The 9,977-nt window shown below is 38.3% G+C and overlaps 3 pseudogenes; all 3 read right to left on the bottom strand.

Annotated features, from left to right (window-relative positions):
- Positions 1 to 2,771: 2,771 nt before the first annotated feature.
- On the bottom strand, positions 2,772 to 3,584 carry LOC110210870 (dynein light chain 1, cytoplasmic pseudogene; annotated as a pseudogene).
- A 49-nt stretch (positions 3,585 to 3,633) lies between these two features.
- LOC110210884 (protein disulfide-isomerase A3 pseudogene) lies at positions 3,634 to 5,141 on the bottom strand (annotated as a pseudogene).
- Positions 5,142 to 8,951: 3,810 nt separating this feature from the next.
- On the bottom strand, positions 8,952 to 9,384 carry LOC110210799 (small ribosomal subunit protein uS12 pseudogene; annotated as a pseudogene).
- Positions 9,385 to 9,977: the final 593 nt, after the last annotated feature.

Raw genomic sequence — 9,977 nt, 5'->3', positions numbered from 1 at the left:
ATTCAACTATCATTGCCCTCCCTCCTTATATAGTTACCAAACTATCCTTCAGATTAGACTTCTTCCTCTCACTCACACATCTTTTATCTTTTCGCAGTCTTTAATCACCTGATTCTCATCAGATGATAATGCATTTCTAGCCATCTCCAATTGGAAGCAGCTAGATAGCTCAGTGGATAGAACACTGTGCCTAAAGTCAGGAAGACCTGATTTCAATTCAGGCCTCAGACACTAGTTGTGTGACAGTGAGTAAGTCACTTAAGCTGTTTTTCTTAATTCAGTGGAGAAAGGAAATGACAAAGCACTCCAGTATCTTTGCCAAGAAAATCAAATGGTCAGCATTATCATGCTATGTTCCAAAGAAACAGGCATAACTGAACAAGATGTATCTACTACTATTTTTACATTATAATACCCCCCATCCCCCCAAATTCTGATACAAGAGAATGAATTAGAACTACTCTTTGCCCCTCATTGCCCCTCTAAGTCCCTAATTATCCCTCCAATACTCAGAAGGCTCACTTCCTTTAAGATTCACTATATCCATTCGTATTACTGAAACTAAATAATGACTGCAGGTTATATTATATCCTTTCTTAGGAAGTACAACACTTGATTCACAATCTTCTCTAGCCCAAACTTATTCTTATACTTTGGGAAAACAAAGAGGCTTCATAACTTCTGAACCTTCTTTACTTCTATCATCTGTCCCTTTGTTCCATCCCAATACTCACAGAAATGATTAACAAATTAAAGGTGTTTAGCCAGAAGAAGTCATTAAAAGCTGGTAAGATCCAGAAATGCAGAAGAAAGTCAATAAAATGAGTCATCCAGAAGAATCAGTGATTTTTTAAGAGGCAGAGATACTTGGTGATTGCCTTTGATGTCACCATGACCCATAGCTTTTTGTCCTCCACAGCCCTTAACTCTGATTTTCTCTCACTTAAGCATACTTTTTACCTTTTCATCACTCAATATACCTCCACATAAATCTATTCTTCTTCTTCCCTGCTCTCTCCCTTCACCAAGATAGTATACAATCTGATATAGACTTCACATGTACAATTAAATTTTAAAAAAATTCCCCATTAGTCATGTTGTGAAAGAAGAATCAGAACAAAAGGGAGAAATCACAAAAAAAGGAAAAAAAACACAACAAAAATGTGAAAATAATATACTTCCATCTGACTTCCACTGGATGTGGATAGCATTTTTCATCATGCTTCTTTCGGAATTGTCCTAGATCACTGTATTGCTGAGAAGAGCTAAGTCTATCATATCTGGTCATCCCACAGTGTTGCTGTTACCATGTACAATGTTCTGGTTCTGATCATTTCATTCAGCATCAGTTCATTTAAGTCCTTCCAAGTTTTTTTTTTCTTCCCTGAAATCCCCCTGCTTATCTTGTCTTATAACACAATAGCACCACAATATATTCATATGCCACAACTTGTTCAGCCATTCTCTAATTCATAGGCATCCCCTCAATTCCAATTCTTTGCCACCACAGAAAGGGCTGCTATAAATATTTTTGTACATGTAGGTATTTTTCCAATTGTTATGATCTTTTTGGGATATAGCACAAGAAGTGATACTGCTGGATCAAAGTATATGCACAATTTATATCCCTTTGGGCATAGTTCCAAATTGCTCTCCAAAATGGTTGGATCAGTTCACAACTCTACCAACAATGCATTAATGTGCCAATTTTCCCACATCTTCTCCAATATTTATAATTTTCCTGTTTTGTCATATTAGTCAACCTGATAGGTGTGATGTGGTACCTCAAAGTTTCTCAAATCAATAGCAGTTTAGAGTATTTTTTTCAGATGACTACAGATAGCATTAATTTCTTCATCTGAAAACTGATATTCATAACCTTTGACAATTTTCTAGGACATAAAAACCTCACAATCCAATACAGAAAGGCAGAAATATTAAATGCATCCTTTTCAGATCATGATGCAATAAAATTATATGCAATGAAAGGCCATGGAAAGACAGACTAAAAATTAATTGGAAACTATATAATGTAATCTTAAAGAATGAGTGGGTCAAACAACAAATCATACAAACAATAACTTCATCAAAGAGGATGGCAATAATGAGCTGACATCAAAACTCATGGGATGTATTCAAAGCAGTTCTTAGGATAAATTTGATATCTCTAAACGCTTACATGAATAAAATAGAGAAAGAGATGAATGCATTGGGCATGCAACAAAAAAAAAGTTAGAAATATAACAAATTAAGTCTCCCATAATTAAATGCCACTTTAAAAATTCTGAAAATCAAAAAAGATTAAGAAAATGATAATAAGAAAATACTAAAGAAAATAATTAACTAAAAGAATAAAACTAAGAGGTGGTTTTATAAAAAAATAGATAAACCTTTGTTAATTTGATTTAAAAAGGAAAGAAGGAAATCATATTACCAGTATAAAAAAGGAAAAACTTGTATTCTCCACCGATAAAGAGGAAAATAAAGCAATAATGAGGAGCTATTTTGTTCAAGTGTATGCCAATAAATCTGGTAATCTAGGTGAAATGATGAATATTTACAAAAATATAAATTGCCAAGATTAACAGAAGAGGAAATAAAATACTTAAATAACCCCATTTTAGAAAAAAAGAAACTGAACAAGTCATCTCTTCCATTTTTGCATTATTTTTATTCTGTTTTATTATTTTCTGATCTCTTATAACTTCATTAGCTTCCCCTTACCCAATTCTGATTTTTTTTTTGGCTAATCGTTTTATAACCACAACAAACTAGTGCATAGGATGTCCTGTACAACAACACAATAAAGGCTTAAAGCTGGAGGTGTTCCCATGGCAACATTGAAGATCATTCAGTCTCTTATATTTGGAATTTAGGCTGCAGTCCTTGTGATCCGGAAGGCTTTCCGGGCAGGAGGCACAGGCCACGCTCCAATCAGACTTGAACAGGAGAATGGCGATCTGGCCCAGGTAGAAGTAGATGAAGTCCTTTCTCTCATGCGTCACGTGGCTTTCGAAGTTCCTCCCCACGACGCAGTGCCAGGTGGGGTTGTACTTCTTGTCCAACTCCTTCTTGATGTGGGCTGCTATGTCTTTCTTTACGTTATATTTCTCCAGGGCCTGGGTGGCACATTCTACTGAGTCCTGCTGCGTCTCCTCCTACATGTCGGCATTTTTTTATCACAGCCTTGAGGTCACACAGGGTTACCACGGGTCGGGAGCAGCGGTGTCGGGGCTCAGACACTCTATCGGACCTGGCAGGTGCTTCACTGCCTTAGCCGTTGCGCATCTTCCCAATTCTGATTTTCTTTCTTTTCTTTTCTTTAAGTTTAAAGGGGATTCATTTATTGTCACTGTTCCAAATATACAAAAAGAAAAAATTGGAAGCTCAACTCCCCTCTCCCTTCAATATTCCTCCAACACAAATAATCCTTCCCCACCCCTATCCCCCCACACCACAAACAAATCAGCTCGTCTTGGTGTTTCCATTAACAATGCATCTAAAGAAACAGCTTAAAGAAAATTAAACAGGATTCAAATGGTATCCACACTGCCCACTTATCCCTGAGGCACTGACTGCCCCATCACTGGTAAAAGAGTCTTTTTACAAAGTTGTCTGTTTTTGACTGCTACTTTAGAGATCTTCCTCTGCCTTCTTTTTGGATTTTTCCTCTTGCATCACAGGAAGATTTGTATCTTCTCTTTGTAGGTAGTTAATAAAGTCAGAAACTTCATGGTCACCTTCATATTTCCTTGGATTCTGCTCACTGTTGGCTGGAGAGAAGTAGATGGTAGGGAAGCCTCCGACTTCATATGGGGAAGGCACATCATTGGCTGTAGCATCCATCTTTGCTATGACACCATTGGGATCTTTGCTGAGCTTTTCTCTCAACTCATTGTACTTGGGTTCCAATTTTTTGACCACACCAACGGGCATAAAATTCTATCAGAACATCTTTATGTTTATTCACAATTTCATCAAGGTTCTCAGATACAACTACCTTCACCGGTCCATCATTATTCTCTGGGATAAGTTCAGACTTTAAGTATCTCCTTAGGTTGCCATCAAAGTAATTCTACATGAATCGCTCCAGGGCCTTCCCATCACAGGGAATTCCTCTTGCATAACATATTTGTCTCCTTTTGCAGTTTTGATGGCAACAACAGAGACCTCTCGAAAGGTTCTTTCCAAGCCGAAGTCAGAAAGTTCATGACTAAAAATTTAAAACTAGCAACAGTAAAGCTGAGTTTCTTTCCAGATTCCAGGAATCTCTGTGCCACCATCATTACTCTGTTTCTCCAGTAGTTGGATCCTTTAGTATTTATTTCATAGTCCACATCATAGTAAGCCACAAGTACATCCTTGCCCTGGAATAAGTTTTTGTTGTCTTCTGTCATGAGAGGGCAAATACCAAAAATGTTCTCCTGAATAATTTTTTTTTAAATTTTGCCGCTGGTTATCTTTTTCTCTGTGTACTGTACACCATTTCCCTCAAATGTGTTAGCCAGATGTGGAGGCAGAACAAGGTGATATCCTCTGCATCAGCATCATACTTCCTCACCTGGGCATCAACATTGGTGTGTGCAAATTGGTAGTTTTCCCTCTTTTGTAGCTGCTTTTAGGAGCTCTGAGTGAGACTCACTGAATAAGTCTCTGAAGAAACCGACTATAGAAGCAGATTTGTCACTAATGAACTTTCCAAAATCTTCTATATACATGAGAGGAACTGAGGCAGGTCCTGCCTCCTTCTTCAGATGACTCACAATTCCACCAGCTGTCCCAGGGCCATCATAGGCACCTGATTCTTCACCGTTTCTAAATATTTTCAGGCTGGGATAGCCACTGACTCTATATTTATTACAAGTATTTGAGTTGGCAGTAGTCAACCTTTGCCAAAGGAACTATACCTTTTAGCCTGGTTGCTGCAGCTTCAAATTCTGGGGCAACCCTCTTACAATGTCCACACCAGGGCGCGAAGAACTCTAGCAGCATGAGGCCGGCACTGCCAGTACCGGCCATGCGCGGCTCGAAGTAGTCCTCCATGAGCTCGAGCACATCGAAGGTGGCGTCAGCGGCGGTCAAGCAGCTGTCAGAAGCAGCGCCAAACCCGGGAGCAGAGCAAGGCGGTTGCACAAGGCCATGGCTGCGAACCGGGTCAAGGCAGGAAAGCCGGGGCGGGGGGGGGGGGGAATGGAGTCTGGTAGGAAAGTCCAGGCGCTATCTTGGCGGCTGTGGGAGGCAAATCACGTGAAGTGCCCCTCAGTCTTGAGCTGTCTGAAACCAGCCGCCTTGGGCCCAATTCTCATTTTCGAGAAATTTTTTTCTTCTTTGAGATTCTGGATCTCCTTTTCTAATTGGCTGATTTTTGTTTTCATTTTCTTCTTGTTTTCTTGGATTGTTCTTATTTTTCTTTTAGATTTTCCTCAATCTTTCTCATTTGATATTTAAAGTCTTTAAGTTCATATCTATATCTATCTATCTATCTATCTATCCACACACACATATATATAGTGACCATTTGATACTACTCTTTGGGGCAGAAGAGGGTTTCTTTACTTCACTATCCTCCTCTGAAGACGAACCCTGGCCTTCTCTATTCCCATAGTAACTTTCTATGGTTGGATTCTTTCTCCTTTGCCTTGCATTTCTAATAGCTTAATTTTTGTAATCACCTCTAGTCCTGGGGTATCGGGGATGGTGCCTCTGGACTCAGATCCTCCTTCAGTTCTCTTCTCTGACCTCGAACCAAAATCAAGACCTCCAGCTTCCTGTAGGTGCCTACAGTCAGCAGTATCCTCACCCCACTCACTGCTCCTGAACTCATCAGGTGTGTGCTGGTTCTGTCTTGCCCCCACTACATCTCCACAGCACAGCTGGATCTGGCATTCCTTGTGAGCAGAAGTCTGTTATCTTCCCTTGCTCAGATGCCCAACTCCTTTCACTGTCCCATGGGTAAAAGTTCCTGTAGCTGGGGCAAGGTAGCCTCACAACCTAGCTAACCCCAGGGCTTCCTACCTTTTGTTTAAGGGGTCCCTAGCCAGGAGGTGTTTAATATTCACAGGGGTGAAACTTCTCCCAGGCATGTTTCTTCAGATGACCAGTTGTCTCAGGAAGACCCCTGTTCTGCACTTTCTTTTATCTATTTTTACTGCTTTATGTTTGCCCTGAGTCATTGTTTTATCTTTTGTGAACTCAAAAGCTTATGGAAGTGATTGTTGATAATTCAATAAAACATTTTGAAAAAACAATCATTTCCATAAGCTTTTGAGTTTTAAATTTTTCTCCCCCTCCCCCCTCACTCCACAAGATGGCTCTCAATCCAATATAGGCTATACATATACATTCCTGTTAAACATATATTTACATTAGTGATGTTGTAAGGAAGAATTAGAACCAATTGGTTCTAAGGAAAGAGGAAACAAAACACAACAGAAGAAAAAAATAGCAAAAAGTATGCTTTGATCTGCATTCAAACTCCATATTTCTTTCTTTAGATGTGGATAGTATTTTCCATCATGAGACCTTTGGAAATGTCTTAGATCCTTGCATTGCTGAGAAGGGCTAAGTCTGTCAATGTTAGTCATCACACAGCATGGTTGTTACTGTGTGCAACATTCTCCTGGTTCTGCTCATTTCACTCAGCATCAAACCATACAAGTCTTTCCAGGTTTATCTGAAGGCTGCCTGTTCATCATTTCTTACAAAACAATAGTATTTAATTACATTTATATATCACATTCACAATTATGATTACTGTCTGTGCCTTTCTCTGTATCCTTCCTCCAACCTCCCACCCCGTTTATGCTTTTCTTTCTCCTTTCTCCTTTTCCCTCCTCACTAATGTTTTGCTTTTGACCACCACCTCCCTCAGTCCCACCTCCCTTCTATTACCCCCCTCCTTTTTCTTTCTGCTTTTCCCTCCTACTGCCTATAGGACATGTTAGATTTCGGTACCTAACCAATTATGTTATTCCCTTCTTGAGCCAAATCTGGTGAGAGTAAGGTTCAAACAACGTTCATCTTCCTCCTTTCTTTCCCTCTGGTGTAATAGGTTTTTGTGCCTTTTCCTGTAATGTAATTTACCCTTGTGTGCCTCTTCCTTTCCTTTTCTCTCAGTACGTTTTCTTAGTTAGATCAGATTAATTCACTTACCTAGATCTGTTTAACCCACTTGATTAGATTTTTTCCATCATTACATCAAAGTCAATTTATACTCACCCCCTTTATGTATACCCCTTTAACATGGTGTAATAACAATACAGTTCTGAAGAGTTACAAGTGTCATCTTCCCTTGCAGGGATGTAAATAGTTTGCTCTCATTAATAACATGTTTCTTTCTGTCCCATTTACCTTTTTATGTCTCTCTTGAGTCTTATATTTGAAGATGAAATTTTCTGTTGAGCTCTAGTCTTTTTATCAGGATGGTATGGAAGTCCCCTATTTGTTGAATATCCATCTCCACCCCTGAAAGATCATGCTGATTTTCTCTGGGTAATTGATCCTTGGTTGTAATCCAAGCTCCTTTGGGAGTTATGCCCAAATTGTTATTAAACTACCAATTCCCTTTGACCAAGCAATACCACTACTTGGTCTATTTACAAAGATGAGTAGGGAAAACATTTAAAATAAAGAACCTATATGTTCTAAATGTTTAGCAGCTCTCTTTGTGGTGGCAAAGAACTGGAAATTTCAGGGGTGCCTGTATCAATTGGTGAATGACTGAAAAGGTTGTAGTATATGTTTGTGATACAATGCTACTGTGCTATAAGAAATGATGAGCTCAGTGACTTTAGAAACACATGGAAGACTTAGATGAAATAACAAAGAGTGGAATGAGCAGAACCAAGGGAACATTCCATAAAGTAACAGTAATGTTCTTTTAAGAATGACCTTGAGCAAATCCAGGTTTTTTTGGTCTATTATAAACACCCCGATTACATATAAAGGGTGTATGAAGAAAGATACTATCTGCATCCTGAGAAAGAAGAGATAAATGGAAGTGTGTATAGAATAATTTTACATATAAATACCTATTTGTGTCTGATGGTAGACATCTCTACGGTGGGGGTTGGAGGGAAGAAAAAAATGGACATGATAATTTTATTGTATATTTGAAAGGAATAGAAAGTTGTGCATAGCAGATTTGTGGTTTCATGTACAATTGTTTTTTATTATACTATGTAATGAAAATGCTTGCTTTATTCTATAAATTAAAAATAAAATTAAAGAAAGTACAAGATTCAAGAAAAGTATATAAAAGGAACCAGGAAAGATAAATCATAAGTCATTCAATAAAGTTAAATTGTTTACATTCCTACATGGGAAAATGATACTTGTAAGTCCTAAAATTTTTCATTATTAAGACAGTTAGAAAAAGTATACATAAAATACACAGATGTGAATTTAACATAATGAGATAAATATCTAAAAAAATAATTGATGAGAAAGAGGAATTCACTGACAGGAGAAAGGAAAAAGTAGAATGGGATAAATTATCTGACACAAATGAGGCACAAAATAACTTTTACAATGGAGGGGAAAATGGAGGAGCTCAATGGAGAGGGTATTAACCTTACTCTCATCAAAATTGGATAAAACAGATACTAAGGTACGCATGCAGTTGGGTATGGAAATCTCTTACCATACAGGAAAGTATGAGTGGAAGAGGATAAGAGAAAGTGAGAGGGAGGTGTGTGGATAAAAAGGAAGGTAGATTAAGGGAGATAAGATTCAGAAACAAAACATTTTTGAGAATAGATAGGGTGAAAAGAAAGAGAGTAAGGTAAATGGAGGGGAGATAAGATGAAAAGAAATACAATGTAATCATAACAAAAAAATTAAAGCAAGTTTCTCTGATGAAGAACTCATTTATCAAAAATAAAGAGAACTAAGTAATATTTATTTATTTTTACATGAATTTTTTTTACTATGACAAAGACATTATACAGTTTTTATGATCTTGGTCTTTCCTTCTTGCCTTTGTACAAGGCCAGAAGAGAAACATATGCAACTTTTACAATCTTGAATTGGACTCCAGGAATATCACTAACAGCATGACCTTTTTGACCAAATCCAGGTACCAAAACTTCATCATTTTCCTTAATAAAGTTCAAGCAGCCATCACTGGGAACAAAGGCAGTGATTTTTTTTGCCATTTTTAATGAGCTGGACTCTCACACACTTCCTGATGGCAGAATTGGGCTGCTTGGCTTCCACGCCAACTTTTTCCAAGACAATCCCTTTTGCATGAGATGCTCCTCCAAATGGATTGACCTTCAAGACAGTGCCCAAATTAGCTTTCTTATATTGTTTGTCATGCCACTTTTGGTTTCTCCTGTGGCATTGGAACTTTCTAGCAGTATGAAGACCACAGCACTTTCCCATACTGCTGCCGTCCAGGCCGAGAGGAAAGAGAGAAGCAACTAAGTAGTATTTATAAAAATAAGCACTCCTCAATTGATAAATGGTAACAGGATCTGAACAACCAGCTTTCAGATGAAATCATTGGAGGTTTCTATAGTTACTTGAGGCAATGATCTAGATCACTACTGGCTAGAAAAATGGGAGTTAAAAAACAATTCTGAAGTGCTACCTCACACTTATTAGATTGGCTAATATGACAGAAAAAGCCAGTGTTGAAGGAAATGTGGAAAAATTGAGACTCTAATGCACTGTTGGTGAAGGTTGTTCATCCTTCATTCTCTCTCTCTCTCTCTCTCTCTCTCTCTCTCTCTCTCTCTCTCTCTCTCTCTCTCTCACAGTAGGCAATGGGGTTAAGTGACTTGCCAAGAGTCACACGGCAAGTTAAGTGTCAAGTGTCTGAGGCTGGATTTGAAGTCAGTCTCTCCTGATTCCAGGATTGGTGCTTTATCCACTGTGACACCTAGGTGCCTCACATCCTTCATTCTCAAATAGGGCCAATGACATAAGGAGGGTGTTGCCTTGACTTTCAAATGAATTGGATTTAAGTGAGACAA

The sequence above is a fragment of the Phascolarctos cinereus genome, unplaced genomic scaffold, assembly GCF_003287225.1.
Source record: "Phascolarctos cinereus isolate Bilbo 61053 unplaced genomic scaffold, phaCin_HiC Scaffold_726;HRSCAF=1367, whole genome shotgun sequence".
NCBI lineage: Eukaryota > Metazoa > Chordata > Mammalia > Diprotodontia > Phascolarctidae > Phascolarctos > Phascolarctos cinereus.
Note: the sequence above shows the minus strand (reverse complement) of the source record. Positions and strands in the feature narration are given on the sequence as shown.